The sequence below is a fragment of the Lactuca sativa genome, chromosome 4, assembly GCF_002870075.4.
Source record: "Lactuca sativa cultivar Salinas chromosome 4, Lsat_Salinas_v11, whole genome shotgun sequence".
Taxonomy (NCBI): domain Eukaryota; kingdom Viridiplantae; phylum Streptophyta; class Magnoliopsida; order Asterales; family Asteraceae; genus Lactuca; species Lactuca sativa.
In genome coordinates, this window is record NC_056626.2 from 393,729,955 (window position 1) to 393,748,192 (window position 18,238).

General features: G+C 37.6%; 1 long non-coding RNA gene across 1 annotated transcript in view; it reads left to right on the plus strand.

The window, feature by feature from the left end:
• Positions 1-16,773, plus strand: part of LOC128133953 (uncharacterized) — a 16,984-nt gene extending 211 nt beyond the window's left edge. Inside the window, exons 1-2 of the long non-coding RNA XR_008232273.1 lie at positions 1-233; positions 16,603-16,773. The exon at positions 1-233 is cut by the window's left edge and continues 211 nt beyond it. This is a non-coding gene — a long non-coding RNA (uncharacterized LOC128133953). The remainder of the gene's footprint in view (positions 234-16,602) is intronic.
• The last annotated feature ends 1,465 nt before the right edge of the window (positions 16,774-18,238 follow it).

Sequence of the window (18,238 nt, forward strand, 5' to 3'; positions counted from 1 at the left end):
GGCAACGCGCCAAGTGGTGGGGCGACAACAGGAGATGAGTTTCACCTCTCGTGGATCGAGGAGATTAGAGTCGCCACCATCAGTTAGCAACCGCCACCACCACCACCTCACGTCGTTTCCTGCGGCCATGACCACCGATTCAAAGCTTTGTCCCATCCACACAACAGGAATCTCATTTCAGATGAATCTCTTAAAAATTGTTCCGGAAGGCACGCGCAGATAGGTCAGATCAAGTACGTACGCTTTGCTCCTTTATTTTTTACAATGTTTTGCTTTTTGTTCCCTTGTGTTTGTGCCTCAATAATATTTATCTTTTTGTGAGTTTAAATTTTATTATCAAATATTTGATGGTTTTTTTTTCGTAATGGTATTAATTTAATTTTCTCAAAACATTTAAAACAAATAGCTTAAAGATTATATATGAGTAATTATTATAAAAATACATATAATAAGTTGTGATTTTTGGTATTATAAATTGTGTAATGTAAGGATTCTTTTTTGTGTGGATTGAAGTAAAGAAAGATTTGAATATTTATAAATTTAAGAGAAAATGATTATAATAGTCATTTTATAAAAAAAATTACTAAAATATAACAAAAAAAATAATAATAAATGATCCAAATAATCAAGATTTTTCACATAACCATATAGTGAAAATGTATAATTTGGTTTTTTTAGCAAAACGACGACCGTGGAAAAATTATGTTGACTATGAAAATCTGTACAAATTTTTGCAACTTGTCTTACAAAAATATAGTTTTTCCCTAACTTTGAATATACAACCCCTCTTCCCGAAAGCTTTGTGGGGACTACTTTACGACGACGGACGACCGCCTGTAGGGGGTTTACTGCACAAGGCCCCTGCAGAGGAAAAGCTTGATCCCAACGAATTTAAGATGCTCAACTCTGGACAACATAGGGATTAGCATGCTTTCGGGAAGAACATAGAATAGTAGAGGATAATACACCTGTCGAGACGAAAGCCAAAGGTGAGTCTAGTAGGTGGACGTATCGAACCGAAATAAGATCTAAGATTGACATCTTGATACACTGATTTACCATAATAATAAATAAAGTCAATGCAGACTCCGCTGTGGGAAGAGCCGCTTCTTTCTTGCTTGATAGGGGGGCTTCCATTCACCAGCGCAAAATAAAAGTGCTCTACGAACCGTGCTGGATAGTCACCCATCACACGACTTGCAAACCCAACCTGTGGTGGATCCCGGGTGACAAAGCATAATTCACTTTTAGCCCCAACAACATATAGCCGTTGCATTTGACCGAGTTGAATCAACTTAGCTAATGTTTTGCCCGGTTTTACTGAAGGCAAAAAAGAGCCTTAAATTGTCCGGCACCTTCACGCGCATATGTACATTCCGTCGTTAAAGTGCTCCTACCTTTCCTTTTCAAGGAGAAGCGCCTAGATTCTCCCGTCGAGAGTCTCTTTGAAAGTCTTACCTAAACTCTTCCGAATGAATATGATAAAGCCTATAAAACAATGAGCTACTATCATTTCTTCGCTTATGTAATGGGGGAGGTACCAGTTGATGTCTTTGAAGACATTCAGAAGGACGTTCGAGATATGGAGCGGTGCTTTGGGTTTGATCTGAGATGGGTTCATGCCATGCTGGGTGTAGTGGCCAAGGCAAGATTTGATACCCATCATCTCGAGGAGTGAAGGGAAGCTCGTCCTCTTATTGTTTGTGTCAATACTCAACTTCGCCAGTCTGGTTGAACAACCTCCCAATAAGAGCGAGCCAAGACTTTGCTTGTTGTTTGTGTTTGTCCGCCACGACTGCTCAACCAACTGCTAAATCATGGGTTCTAATCTCATTTCCTCCGGAAACAACCCTTGGCAACCCGATATTTAAGGAAGCAAAACTAACCTAAGCGGGGGCAGAATCTTATGAAATTCGTTTGTGTTGGATGTTTTTTTTATCAAGTTATGTGGCAATGGCTATCCACAAACATTTCACACTTCAAATATGAGTGTCAAGAAGACATACATTTTTAGGTCTAAAGTAAGTTTCATTGGTGAAAAACAAAAAATAATATCTAAATTTGAACCTTGATAACTCTTTTATACAAAATCTGTTTGAGGTGTTTCTTTTTTAATTGTATTTTCTATGTAACAAAGACTATTCATGTACATATCACACTCAAAATTTGGATGATGGGAAGACATACCATTTTTAGGTCTAAAGTAGTCAGATTGAAATGACAACTCCCTGTTGAAATGACAAATCTTATTAAATGTTTGAATTTTATAATCAAAGTATATATTTTTATAGTCTGATTGACATGAAAAGTCCTTGTTGAAAAGACAAGTCAATGGTATTTTAACAATTCTTGTAATATCCGTATTCTCAGTACATAATTTATTTTGGCTTTATTCTGTTTAATTCATTGAAATATGAAAAACTGAAAAAAAAAAATCTAGACTTTTTACCCTAAAGCACCAGGGTGTGGGGCGCCTAACCCATGGGTGGATCATTTCTTTTATGGTTTTGGGACTATTTATTGGTTATTAAGCCCTAGGGTATTGATCATTCTCAGCCTCCATCACCTTTTGAACGATTTTTCAGAAACCCTAACATTTACTCTCTTGTTCTTGAACATTTTGATGATTTGTGATCTTAATTCTTCCTTTTTGAGTGAAGGTTGAAGATCAAGAAGTTCTCCTTGTGGCATAGAAGGAAGATCCAAGTTTAGATCCAACAAAGTTACTTAATTTCTGGACCGTTCTGATAATAAAGTTCCTAACTTGCTCTTTCTATCATTAGATCTCGTTATTACTTATATTATTCACTTTTTGGTCCATTTTACTTGTGTTTTTTTGGAACTGATAGAACTCTTACACCTTTTTGTTATGTGCCTTACCATTAAGTCATGCAATTTATATGGTCCTTTATGTTATTTTTTAGTATTAAAGTTTAGATCCTGCATGATTGGAATGTCTTAATGGATAAAGTTGAAAACTTTATCCATTAATACATTAATGAGATTTAGATCTAGAAAGTTGAGCCATGACTTATTGGATTAAGTCGAAAAAGCCTTATGAAATGGGTTTAAACGCTACGTGTCGGTTTAGGGTGCGGGGGAGCTTTCTGATATTTTTTGAAACACGCCTGATTTATTCTAGAACTCAACTAATTTTTCATGTAGTGAACATTGGGCGTTGGGGGCCTATATGCCCAAAAGTTGACTTTTTGACCTTTTGACTAAGTTTGACCTTAGGTCAAACGTTAGGGTTTAAGATCATAGACTGAGGTTTGACCTTTTATTTAATTTCTATGTGTTTTGTGAGATCGACATTTACATTATTCACTTACAGTTGAGATTATTTGATCTATTTATTAGGTGAGTCTTCTCACTATACTACGTAGGACATTGGTTGTTAATGTATGCATGTTGCTTGTATGTGTATACGATTGTTAGGCAAGGCCCATTGGGATGGGCCCGCATGAATGAAACGAATATGTTGGGCTATGCCCGTTATCGTATGAGAATATGGTATTTTGGGGAATGCACTAAGTTTTGTGCTTACGATTTCAAATTTAAAATATTGCAGACTGTTATGGTAGGAAGGGGAAGGGCTCGACTTGATTATATCACATCTACTGGAGATTTCCACACTATATGAAGTTTATATTTATTACTCTTATATTTGGTTTGGAATTTCAAATTCATATTTTGGTTATCTATCTATCGTGCAATGAAATTGGAATGGTTTTATTAGTGTTAAAATGAAAATGTTGTTTTATATTTTTTGGACGTTACAAGTTGATCTCAAAGTCTTGGGTTGGGGGATTCATGCTAGTAGTGGGTGCATCTGAACTCAAACTAAGGAGTGGGAGAATCTTTTTTACAAAAATGTTTTTATAAAAAGTTTTTCTATTAAGAAAAATGATGTGATGCGTAAAATTATTCAAAGCTCAAGTATTTCCCAAAATATCCATACATGGTTGTTATGCTAGAATGCTAAAGTATATTATGCATGCTAGAATTAGGTTAAGGATATACTCAAGACTGCATGTTGTAATGCCTATTTAGGAGAGATTCATTTTTATGCCTAATATGTGTGTCTACTTTGCACCTGTTATGGTTTATGCTGATGAAGATTGATTGTTAGATGAATGCTTTAGGGCGATACATGATTTCTACAAATAGCCTTAGAATTTTTGATTTAGCCGTATGTTCTTATTTGATGAAGACCTTATGGTAGATACATCTATTCGAACATCTGTTTTATCTATGTTAGGTACAACCTGCATTTACGAGGCAATTTGTTGACATTACTAGAGATCATCACAACACACGAGTATAGTGGGAAATCCTAAGATTGCATAGGAAGTATCTTAGTATATGTGTACACTATTAAGATAGGATGTATAATAGTAACTGAATGGAATAAGTTAGGACCTTTGGGATGATTCTTGGGGAAAGTATGGATAGGCATGGAAGGTAGTATGGGCATGTTCTATAGGAAACACATGATCTTTTATTTGAATCAGGAAAAGTCACATGGGTTCAGATATATTGGTAGTTGGTGTATAGTGTGGGGTGACACTATATGCATGTTTTGACCTTTCTATTTTGTTTGAGAATGGTGATAACTCGTTAAGGAGATGCTTCTGGTTCCGGTTTTTAGGATCTCGTTCTAGATCGAGTGATGTTGAGTTACGTGACTTGATTGACGCATAGGTTTCGAGGGTCATTTTGGAGGATCTTTTTGGTATGTTTAGCATGATCAAGGATGAATTCATTGCGATGATGGACGAGCAGATGTGAAACCTTCTGTAACATTCCAAGTTTGGAAGCAAAAAGTTGGAGGGTGGAAAGTGTAAATTTAGGAAAGGGACTCGACGAGTAGGCCTGCTTACTCACCGAGTCGGAGCGGGATTCTCTTGCGGTTTAAGTGGCCAACTCGCCGAGTCAGCGGCTTGGACTTGACGAGTTGGTGCTGAAGAAAGAAAACTGTTAGGTTGTCAAACGAACAAATAATGGGATAAAATAATAATAATAAAATTCAAGTCACTGTTACTTCATACACTAGAGATAATATAGAGTAAGTAGGGTCGGTCCACAGGAACACAAGAACTTTTATTTAGCCATATTCTCACACATCATACAAGCAAAAATTAAAATGGGGGATTGTGTTTGAACTCGAATTAAACTTCATAAGTAAACAAGATTACTACTAAAAATCAATAAAAGAAATACATTTCCGATTCGGATTCCTATACATGCATTATGTTGTAAGATGTAATATGACAATGATTCATGTTCAATCTAGGTTGGTAATTTAGATATTAACAAGCTCTAATACCCAAGTTGACAAAAGTGTTTTATTCAAAACATGTTATTTAAATAAAACTTCATTTAATTGATTTAATTCAAACAAGTTCTTGCATCAAATCATTAAATGACATTAAGATCTTGCAACAATTACCAACAATATCCAACATTCCTCATAAGTTCGGGAATATGAACATCTAATCTTTGATTACACTAATTTTTGATCTAATTACAACCAATTAAGTGCATGTTACTAACATCAAATCATAAAACATATACGAATTTCACAATTTGATTAACTAAATTGATAAGAACCCTAATTCATTGGTCAAGTGAAAAGAGAACCAATCAAACATGAAATTAAGTCGAAATCAAAGATTACTAGATAATAAACATAAAGTCAAGTGCAAATTACAACTTAACAACAAACACTTAGGAATCCAGAATCAGAAATGATTTAGAAATCAACCTCACATGTCTAAGTGAAACTACGAATTCAACTAGTTTGATCTTCAAATTAACTTAAAAAATGTAAAATAATGTGTTTCCAAGATGCTAGATGATGATATGATACACCAAAATTGCCCCCTTACAATTCCAAGCCGAAGTTATGTTTGAATATTCCAGAAGAACATGATAAATCCAAAGTTAAGAATTTGAATTTCAATCAAATCACGTTACACGGCCCGTGTAACACATGCCTTGCCATTACACGGCCGTGTAATGACTCTGATGTGCTGAAATACTTCCAAAGCGCGGCCGCGTAATGTATGCCTTGCCAAAGCGCGAGGCGTGTAATGAATTGTAAGATAGCCAATCTCCAATTTTCTTCATTTCTTCAATTTAGCTCTGAAAGTTCCGAAATTTCACCGAGAGCTTCCCTTGACCATCCTATGCATGCTCCAATCTTCAAATCACCCTGAAACATCCACAAAAATGGTGAAATATCGATAGATCCTCGATAATGTCCTTAAATGCAAAATGAATGAATATTACACTAAAAATGCAATGCAATGCTATAAATAAACATGAAATTAGCTTATGAAAAGGTGAAATTTATGCACCAAACAAAAACCCTAATCCCGAGGGTTGCACCCTATTTAAAGGGCTTTATGTCCTTCTCCCAGCCTCCTAGTCCCCCTAAGTGTTCTAGAAACCCTAATTTTCGTGTGAGACCTCATTGTTGATGAGATTAGAGCTTGGAAGAGAAATTTGGTGGAAAGAGCTTGAGGAATTAGAGGCTAGCATCAAGGGGATTATGTGGATCTGGGATCTACATCTGTTTGGGCACATTTCAGAGGTAAGAAGCAATAATCTCAAGCTAATTTCCTTCTTGGTTCATCCTTGGTAGTTGATGTGGAGTTCCTTAGCTTGTTTTAGATCTATTTCGAGTTGGAGTTAGAGCTGAGGTTGCTGCTCCAGATCTAGACTTATGATGGTCTAGAATGTCATAAAGGTTCAGTCATTGAGTTGTTGGTGAAGCCCCTTTGTCTAAAACCCAAGCCCTAGTGTGTTTTGGGCCTATATCTCCTTGGTTTCTTGTAAAGTTTGCAACTTTATGTAGAAGGGTGGATCTATGGATTGGAGCCCCTGCATGGCTCGAAAAGCCTCTGAATGGATTGAGAAATGGAGAGACTCGACGAGTCACATGGGTGTAATCGATGAGTTGTATGAACATGTGCAGGGACTTGGCGAGTTGGAATAACAACTCGGCGAGTCTGTTCTTGGACTCGGTGAGTCAGGTCGCAGAACCCCAACCTCTTTTGGTTAAAACCTTGGATTAAGTGAGTCGGTTGGCGACTCAGTAAGTCGGACATGATGGGACTCAGGAATCGTTGGACTCGGCGAGTCTTGGGGCGACTCGGGGAGTTAAGTTGTCTTATGAGAGTTTTCTGGGAATGGGAACTCGGCGAGTCGACGGGTTGACTCGGTGAGTAGAATCAACCTGGAAAGTTGACTTTGAATGAGGACTTTGACTTTGACCAAGAGTTGACCAGTTTTACTCACAAGGACATTTTGGTAATTCTGGTATTCATGGAATTGGTTCTTTGGTAGTGCTCTGTGGTGAAGTTCGTGTTAGTGGTCGGAGCAGCTTGGTCTTATCTATTCAGTCGGCAATAGCAGGTGAGTTATCCTCACTATATCGACAGGGTCTATGACACCAAGGTCGGCCCTTTATCGGATGGAAATCTGGGTATTGTTTGTTATGTTATTGCTTTGCTAGATTTACATCCTAGTATTTAGGTGTTGGGTTTTAGTATACTACACCTATGGTGCACATACAACCCTAAATACCTTGTATCTATGTTTTCTCTATTATACATGCAAACATAAAGTTTCCAAGATATTACCCTATACTAGCATACAAATATCATATACTTGGGTAATATAATAAATAGAATACATACACTGTCGTTGTTTCTTGACTCCATGAAGCTTGAGAGCCTAGTGCCCCAAGTGCGACACCTCAAATGGTTCACACAACATCATGAACAGTTGGAATAACCATGAGAAGAAGACACTCCAAGCTCAAACTGACTAGCCCTCATATGTGTATTACTTGTGTCAATTTCTTGAGCTAAGTGGGTCCTTATATAGTGTGCACATTAGGGTTACACCATGTAACCCATGACTTTACCCATTCCTTATGCTCCATGGGTTTTAACCTCCATGGAGTATCCAAGGACCACCACATGGCCTAAACCCAACATACGGAATCTTGGATCATAAGCCCACATATATAAGAATGAATGATTTACACAATCAATTCTCATATATTTAATTAGTCTCTTTTGATCAATAAATTAAGTCCAAATTTATTCTTGATCAATAGTAATTAAATAACATAATTTTATATTAATATATTAGAAGTTATAGTATATTAATATGTCACAAATGTCCTCTTCTCACAAACGGTCTATCCAAATGTCCCGATGCCATGCAACCCGAATGGACCATGTCGAGTCGGGTCAAGTCTTACCAATTATAGTTATGGACTTAGACACTAATCCAACAGTCTCCCACTTGGATAAGTCTAAAACTATTATTGCGTATGACTTCAAACCTAACTGGCAATCGTAGCTCTCAAAGGCTGTTGTCGAACTCTGACCTTGTCGATGAACTCTGACCTTTGTCAATGACTTGTCCATTAGATAAGGGATCATATATTCCTCCATTCTATATATCATATGGACTGAGACATGGATTAAAATCATTCTCTCTGTCCATTTGTTGTTTCCCGATTTCCGATTTATGACGACTGATTGATTGAACAGATCAAATCAGTCTTGGCTTGGCCAAGCACTCACATGTGTCATCATTAAATCATCGAGGGGCCCACAGATATCACTTTTATCCCGAAGGTAAAAGGAATGGATAAACTTCGAGTCATATAGCTTGTTCTACTACTTGTTAAATCACACACAAAGGCACGTTTTATAACATCGAGTTACCAATGCGTTTTCGTGCAATCAATGTATAACCAACTCATAGTAACAACTCATATCTCTAGGTTTGAAGAATATAAGATATTATTGTCTCATGATCACACGTGATAAAATCCATGAAGTGATTCCAATGAGCGCGGGTTGAATCCAATACTCAGAACTTATGAGCACTCATGAGTGTTGTAGCACCAGCTTGTCCAACATCTTAGACCTCTACAAGCCCAACCCATGATAGTCTTGATTCATATCTACTTCCAACATATGACTGACTGTGGATGGTTTGAATAACTTAGTCATTCAGGAAGAACGACCTAGTTATTCTGGAAGTCAAAACATGCAAAATGAAACACAAGAATAATTGAATCCAATATGGTCTCAGAACTTATGAATATAAATAAATCACCTTTTATTTATCACTATATGATTACACATTATTCATTGCATACTGTTTCAGCTATCAACTTTATTCTTGAATTAAAAAACACTAGTTGTCGCATGCTCCGAGCATGTACACTATGTTTTTCTAAACAATAGCTTTGCCATACACCAAGTATGCACACTATGTTTGTCTATGATCCTTACTTTGTGAAATAGATCCATTGAACATAACTCCAATGATTCTCATTTCACAGTCCCAAGTCCCTACCGCAAATGCAAGAATTCCAAATTCATGCCATTTGCCGAACTCTGTTAGATTCTAAAGTTATATGCATTGATCCTCTTGTAATGATTATACACAAAATCACAAATACTTGACAACAAATATTACAGAGCATTCCAATGGAGATCAACTCTATGGAAACATCCTTCTTGCATTAAGTTTCCTAATCTTACACAGATTTATTGAACAACTTCCACCTTCCCATATTCCCATTTTGACTATCACTTCTAAACAAGAGTTGCCTCTTTTCAGAATATGTCAACATCGTCCTTCCAAAATTAACACTATACTTCCAACTGTCCCTGAGCAACCAATCTTTGGTAAACCTTAGATTGTTCTCGACAATTGCCTAATCATTTTAGTCATATCCAGTTCTAGACTTTTCCTTTCTTAATGCCCTGAGCATTTGGAAGAATTTAGAAAGGATAAATATTATAGCACATGCAATCGATCCTGTACCCAAATCAAATGGGACACGATTCCTGATGTTTCACATAAATACTTGATTCTAGATCACTCTTTTGCAATATTTTTTATTTGCCATGTTCTCAAAATTTTGACTATGAAGAGGGATGCCGTAATCATAATCGAATTTTGAGAACGCAATATATATGAATTTTCTTAAGTTGAACCAAACCAACATAAAATTCATATATATTCTTGACTAAATATGATTAAGGTCTCAATCTAAGCCTTTAGAACTGAAATGAAGTATATCCTCTCCCTTAATTATAGCAAAACAAGTTTTTCAACCCCTGCAACTTCACGAATTGAAACTTTTGTTTTCTATAATTAACATTGCTAACTTGCAATACTTATCATAATTATCATGCTCCCACTAACATGATGATTATTAGTATAAAAATTATGCTCCTACTAACTTTGACATGTATCTAGAAAACAGCTGGACTTCTATAAGTCAATACTTTATTGACTTTCTTACCAAAGTTCAGATTTCTGATACTAGATTGCTTTAATAAGACTTTATCAAAATCATACACCTTATTTTAGATAACTCACAGGTGTGTCTAAATAATTTTAGAACTATGAAAAGGGATGTCGTAATCATAGTCTCAATTGTTTAGACTTTTGCCATTTCTCATAAGTCCATGTTAGAGTGTCGGATAACCATGCACGCTCCACTAACGACTTTGAGAATGCAAAGATTAAAATTGCTATCTTACTTAAAATCTACTTGGTGGAAGTGTTTCCTCACCATCATTTTCATGAATCGGAGAGAAACCTTATGACCCTTAGATTTTATGGTGTATGTGTTCTTATCCACGTGAATTTGTCAAAACCATAATCACAAGAGTAGGTTAGTGACAAATCCTAACTCATATGGATTGAACTTGTGCAATCTTAACCTCTGGCCACCTGGCAGCACAAGGGCCTACCATTGCTTCCAAGTAGTTATGCAAACAATTGAGAACATGTAGAACTCAAATGTTCTAGCCAACTTAACTGGAATGGGGATAGAAATGTCAACACAATAGGTTATAAACCACTAGTTGTGTGCTGGTGATGAAATATAGGTTTTATTCTTGATTAGTTCTTGAAACTATATCATGATTTGTTAGACTCCCACTGTCTTCTTGACCTATAAGACTTGCTTGCCAAATATTCAAGGAAATAGTGTGGATTCTAATCAAGACTAACACTTCACACAATTGGCCTTAGTTGGTCTTTGTTTTATCCAAAACATCACAACTTACCAATTTCAAATGTACAAGAGTAGAAAGCTTTTACTCTTACATTTAACAAGTGTTATAAACCTTCTTTAAGATATGTCACTCCAGTTCCAATCTTGGAGTATGACTCTAAGATTTGTTTTGGAATGCAGTATGACTCATCTTCTTAATTTAACCACTTCAAAAATTCACGACTCCTCTTCTTAGCTATCAGAATGCACTTAGAGGATGAATTGTGATAAGGTCTCTTAATCATTAAGATGATCATATATACATGATACTAAAGTACTCTCCCATCTTTTCAGATTTGAGAAAATTTTATCCTTTTGCCTAATTAGATTCTTCTTATTCGCTCTGCCATACATTTGGAACTTTTCCAATGTCTTAGAATTATACTTAAGTTTGTAAGTATAATCATATTTACTAAACCTTAGTAAATCATGACGAATAGTCTTATCCATCTTTTGTGGTGAACTTTGGCTAATGCACAAAAATGTGTACTTGATCCTTTATTCCTTCTCTTGAGTCACATATACATGTGAACACGGAACTAGTTTTAATTTTCCAATGTTGAAAGTTCTCATACATCACACTAAACGCCTTGTATGATTCCAAGTTTCGGTCTAATTGAAACTTGGGTGATGAGAATCTTTCCTTATTTGGTAAATTTTGACACTACCACAAATGAAAGAATCAAATTCATATTTCCAATATTGCTATAAACATACAAACATGAAGTTTTCATGAATGCCATTGTAAGGAGATAAAAATAAAGTAAAAAAAACTTTTATTTATTTTAAAATGTGGAAGAAACTTTTCCTTACAATGCAACATAAAATGAAAACTATGCTATTACATGTTTCCTAGCAATCTATCATAACTCCTAAGGAGTAGCTCAAGAATCCGATCTTCAACCAAGTGATAGAAATCCATCTTCGCAATCAGATTCAACATACTCTTCTTTTAAGTTTCTTCACTTTTCTTTGATTCTTAAAACATCAACATGTGACCCAGTCACATCATGTAACAAGAATCTCATAATAGAAACTTAACAGAGTCAGATAGTGGACTGTACATGAAGTAGAGTCAAACTTATTGACTTTAACATCCTTAGGTAAATAGGCTGCTTCGCAATCAATGTCCCTTACTTTGGCAATATAACCATATGGACTCTTTAGTAATGGTACATGGGACTATCTCAAACTTAGCCTTTCTCTTTACCATTTGGTCAACTGAATTGACTATGGCCGATCCCTTTCCATTGGGAAGAGAATGCTTTTTCTGGATTTCCAGTGTCATCATTGTCAATGTCCATAAAGTTTTGGGAAGTGGATCTTAGAAAATAGATAAGATCATTAAGGGTCTTGTCATAGTCTGTTTCATAGGAGTCCCAAAGGAACTCACTATGTGACTTAGAAAGTGATTGGACATCCAACTTTCTCAAGACTTTGACACCTAACTCTCCCGTCTTGTCAATATGTGACTTTATCTCCAAGATGCAATCACACATAGACTTTGCTTGCCAATAGGGCTAGAGTGACCTTGAACTTGTGGGATAGGGTGAATAATTGGAGGAGGTGGAGGAAGTGAAGTTCCAAGAGATTTGGTAGGAACATAGATGTCTGAACGAGACATCTTTTGGGAGATATTCAAGATAGTTGATCTAAAGTCCTTAATATAACACCCAATATGAAATATCAAGGCTAGGAACCTACAAACTATTTTATAACTTGGAAGAGGGATGCTGTAATCCAAGCTATAAAATATTTGAAGGTAGGTGAATGACGATTCACCAATTTCCACCAAGATAAACGAAATGTATTATTAGGTTTTAATTGGTTTTGAAACTCCTAGGTTCCTTTGAGATTCATTGAACTTTTCAATGGCATGTTTCTATCTCGAGTGTGCCCTTCAGGTTTTGTGATTGGGATGCCGAGGATCACAAAACAAGGTGTGAATAACCATGCAAATATACTTGGTACCCTTAATATTTACCCCTCAATCGATGTGCCGGTGAACCACACACGCTCCACCGATGCTATGATAAACATTAAGTTACCTATTTCCTACCTTGTTAAATCAAGCTAGTGTGCCGGTTAACCACACATGCTCCACTAACTGACTTAAGAAAGTGAAAAGTGTAATTTGATGGGTTAGCACCGAATTCACATTTTCCTAAGTAACTAAGATTGGGAATTTAATAATGTTTAGTTACTTAGTATTCATCCTTAATACTTTTAATGAAGGGAGAATTATAGTCCTTTTCTTACCCATTTGGCTAACGACCCTCCACCAGTCAAGGAAGCGGTGGGTGAGAGTGGACACCCATTAAACTGCCATTTTTATAGGCAGTAACTGATGGTATATGGTCCATTAGCATGACCTAGATTGCTCTAGCGCGCCAGCTTGGCCTGGCGCGCTCCTGCCAACCCTGCCTGGCATTCCTTTGCCAGCCTTGCCTGGCTCTCCCTTGCCAGCCCTGCTGGGGACTCTCCTTCCGGCTCAGCCAGGCGCTCCCTCGCCTGGCACTCCCTTGCCATCCTTTCCTGGTGCGCACCCGCCAGCCTTGCCTGGTGCACGCCCGCTAGCCTCGCCCGGCGCCTCCGGGCGACCTCATCCAGCTCCTTGCTAGTTGGGCCTGATTTGGGCAGGCCCAAGTCCTGACCTAATTGTCCCCTATATAATGAACAATACCTCCTCCATGGAGAGGGACCTTCCCCAGATCTTCCCCCATGGCTCAGCCGCCACTATACTCCGGCCGGGTGGCTCAGCCGCCACCCGCCGCCGTCAGCCACCACCAGCACCAAGATGGTTCCCTCCAGCTATGGAGAACCATCTCAGATCTTCTAGCTTATCTAACTTGACCGTCGGAGTCCCCTCCCGGGGCACAGTCCCTGGGGTGGCTCTAACGCGTCTCTCTGATTGTGACTAGTAGATCTCCGCTGCAGCAAAAGACCAGAAGACTCGCCGGAGGTCCATGTCCCATCAGTAACCTTATACCCCCTTATAGACCGGCTTCGTGAATGAGGCCTACTAATGGTATGACGACTTGCTCTTATACACACACACACACACAAACATATATATATATATATATATATATATATATATATATATTAACTTATAATATTATAAAGTATAAGGGTTGAATTTTAACTTTTAAAATTCTAAGGGCTTAACTTGGAATTAAAGTATTCATGGGAAAACTTTACAAATTCCAAAACATGAGGGAAAGTTTTTGAAACTATTAAAAAAATTTCATTTCATAACTTATGAGTTTAATGATTCATTAAAATAAAGACTCTTCATTTTTTATGTAACCTCTTATTCTTTAATAACACTTTTAAAGAGGTGACTCTTAAACATCCATAACTTGAGGACAAGTTATAGAGTCATAATACTATTTAATGAAAAAGACTCTTCATTTTTTTTATGTAACCTATGAAACTTTTATGAGTTTTAAGATTCATAAGTGTGACCTTTTATGTAACTTGAGGACAAGTTACAAAAACACATTTTATGAACTACCTCTAGATTAATAAGGATTGAAAACAACTAAAACACAATTTTTTTCCATTAATCTAAACTAACTCATAAATCAAGGAAACACATAAAAACTAACTTTTGGATTCCATAACTTATGAAGTTTAATGTTTTGTTTTATGATGAAACTTTTCATGTTGCATAACTTAAGAACAAGTTATGGAATTCTTTAAAACATTAAGACCAAGTTTTGTAACTCAATAAAAATTTTGAATCAATTTTTTTAAAACCTTTTCATATCCATAACTTATGGAGGTTTCAAAAAACTCTTTAGATCAAACTTTTAAAAGTAATAAAATAATCATATCATTTTATCTTTTACTAAATTTGACCTAATTCAACTCATATACCAAATTATTCAAATTTTACAAATAATTAGTTTTTCACAAAAACAAATAATTATCTTAAAATTTGACAAAGGTCATGTTTTTTTTTTCTTTTTTTTCAACTTTGAAAAAAAACATTTGCATCAATATAACAGAAAACAACCCACGGCTCTGATAACACTGTTGGGTTTTAGTATACTACAACATCCTATGGTGCACATACAACCCTAAATACCTTGGATTTATGTTTTCTCTATTATACATGCAAATATAAAGTTTCCAAGATATTACCCTATACTAGCATACAAATATCATATACTTGGGTAATAAAATAAATAGAATACATACCTTGTTGTTGTTTCTTGACTCCATGAAGCTTGAGAGCCTAGTGCCCCAAGTGTGACACCTCAAATGGTTCACACAACATCATGAACACTTGGAATAACCATGAGAAGAAGACACTCCAAGCTCAAACTGACTAGCCCTCATATGTGTATTACTTGTGTCAATTTCTTGAGCTAAGTGGGTCCTTATATAGTGTGCACATTAGGGTTACACCATGTAACCCATGACTTTACCCATTCCTTATGCTCCATGGGTTTTAACCTCCATGGAGTATCCAAGGACCACCACATGGCCTAAACCCAACATAAGGAATCTTGGATCATAAGCCCACATATATAAGAATGAATGATTTACACAATCAATCCTCATATATTTAATTAGTCTCTTTTGATCAATAAATTAAGTCCAAATTTATTCTTGATCAATACTAATTAAATAACATAATTTTATATTAATATATTAGAACTTATAATATATTAATATGTCACAAATATCCTCTTCTCACAAACGGTCTATCCAAATGTCCTGATGCCATGCAACCCAAATGGACCATGCCGAGTCGGGTCAAGTCTTACCAATTATAGTTTTGGACTTAGACACTAATCCAACATTAGGATGGTATTATGTTAGTGTCCTGGTTAAGGTCGGTACCCGGTATTTAGGGTAATGCTATGTTATTGACCTGGTTAAGGTCGGTACCCGGTATATAGGGTAATGTTATGCTAGTGACCGGTTAGGTAGGAATATTGGTTAGGATGTTGATATGCTATGTGATCTGTTAGACCGTTTGTCTGGTTAAGGATTTGTTATGTGATTAACTGTTGTATGTGCACATGGTTGTTTGACGGGGGTGGGTTGAGGCGGGTCCTGCTTTGTGTTGTAGGCCAACATACCCAAGGCAGACCAGATATTCCGAAGGCCTAGCGAGCGGTCCGGATAGGCTGAAGGCCCCAAGAGGGCGGACCAGAGGTGCCGACGCTCGGAGAGTGGACCAGGCCGACTGAAGGCCCGGTGTGGGCGGACCAGTCATACTGTAGACTCAGAGAGTGGACCAGGTGGATTGAAAGCCCGGTGCGGGCGGACCAATCACACTATAGAGTCGATGTTCGTGGCTAGACTTGGAGGGTGGACCAGGTTGACTGAAGGCCCGGTGCGGGCAGATCAGTCACACAATAGACCCGATGTGCATGGCTGTTCCATTTGTGATATGTTATGAGTATGTTTATGTGTGGTTGGTATTTTGGGGGTAACTCACTAAGATTTCGGGCTTACAGTTCAGTGTATTGTTTCAGGTACTTCTGGAGATCGTGGCAAGGCGAAGGCGTGATCGTACCGCTCCTCATGTTTTATGATTTATGTGATATTGTTATGGGGGATACTCTGATGTTTAAACTATTTTGAGAACAAGATGTATGAGCTTAATGGTTTTTGGAATGCGATAAAATGTTTTAATTTGGCTCTAATTTTATGGGTGTTACAAGTTGGTATCAGAGCCTTGGTTTGAGTGAATTGGAGGAACATTTGTGTGAATCCAGTCTCAAATGAAGGAGGGATTTTCAAAAGGTTATTCGAAATAAGTAAAGGAGGATATAGAGGGTACGATCAGCCAAAGCCATTAAGTAGACCCAAAAATACCATACAAGTTAGTTGGTTATGTGATATGTTAGAACAACATGCTAGTACTAGGCTAGGGATCTTCAGGAATTGCATGATAGAATTGCCTGATTATATGATGCCTGCTAGCCTAGGGTTTCCTTTGTATGAAATTGACATCATTACTATAGTTATTTAGTGTATGCATCATGGTTATACATAATTAAGATCTTATATCCTAAGAATGTTTGATTTGGCCTTATGTTCCGTTCTTGTATGATTGGGAGCTTAGGGTAGGATTGGATATTCGAAAGTCTATAGGGTCTAGCGTTATGTATGACTAGCATACACTAGTGTTGCAAGGTTGATGGAAGTTTTATTGATGGGAGGGTTGCGTGAGATCGGTAGATCGGTTATGGAATAGTGGTGCTCCTCTAGGAGTGGGGATCGAGTGTCCGTTATGTATATGCTATTGTTAGGGTGTTGTGGTGATACTTGATACAAATATGGGTAGGTGTGGAAGGTAGTATGCGCCCGTAATACTGAAAGCACAGGACCCATACGCGTATCCAGGAAGTCACAACCCCTAGGGTTTTGTTGGGTGCTAGTTCTCGGGGTTATTATGAGGAATGCCTTATATCTTGTGGTGTATTTTCAGTATGGCGATTACAAGACGTCTCGGGGCAGGATCCGGTTCGGGATCGGAATCAGGAGAGGGTGATCAGGATGGATCAGTACCACCCGAGGTCATTGGTCAGATGTGTACGAATGAGTTGGATGCTATGATTCGTGAGATCCTGCATGATGAGGTGGCTGCTATGTTCCGGGCTAAGTTGCCGGAGATGTTTGGGTCGATCAAGACCGCCATGGTTGAGTACTTTGATGAGCTCTATGAAGCTCTTGCGGAGGCAGCTGCCGCAGCAGCTATAACGGCTGTAACAACGGCAGGGGGAGGAACCGGTCGACGTTTTCAGTATCGGGACTTCGATAATACGAAGCCCCCTACTTTCGATGGAGTTCAGGATCCGATCGTTGCTATGAGATGGTTGTCAGATGTGGAGGGTTGTTTCTTCACGTGTTCATGCCCTGTGGATCAGAGGGTGAGGTGTGCTCTGCACCTTTTGAGGCTCGGGGCGAAGGATTGGTGGAGGTTAACTACAAGATCTTATTCTGATGCACAGCGGGATGCGGTTACTTGGGATCCGTTTCGGGAGATGTTCATCACTCGTTATGTTCCACGGGTTGAGAGAGAGGTTGGCTCAGGAGTTCCTGGAGCTAAAGTAGGATTCAGAGTCGGTGACGGAGATCATCAGGATGTTCACTGAGAGGGCGATG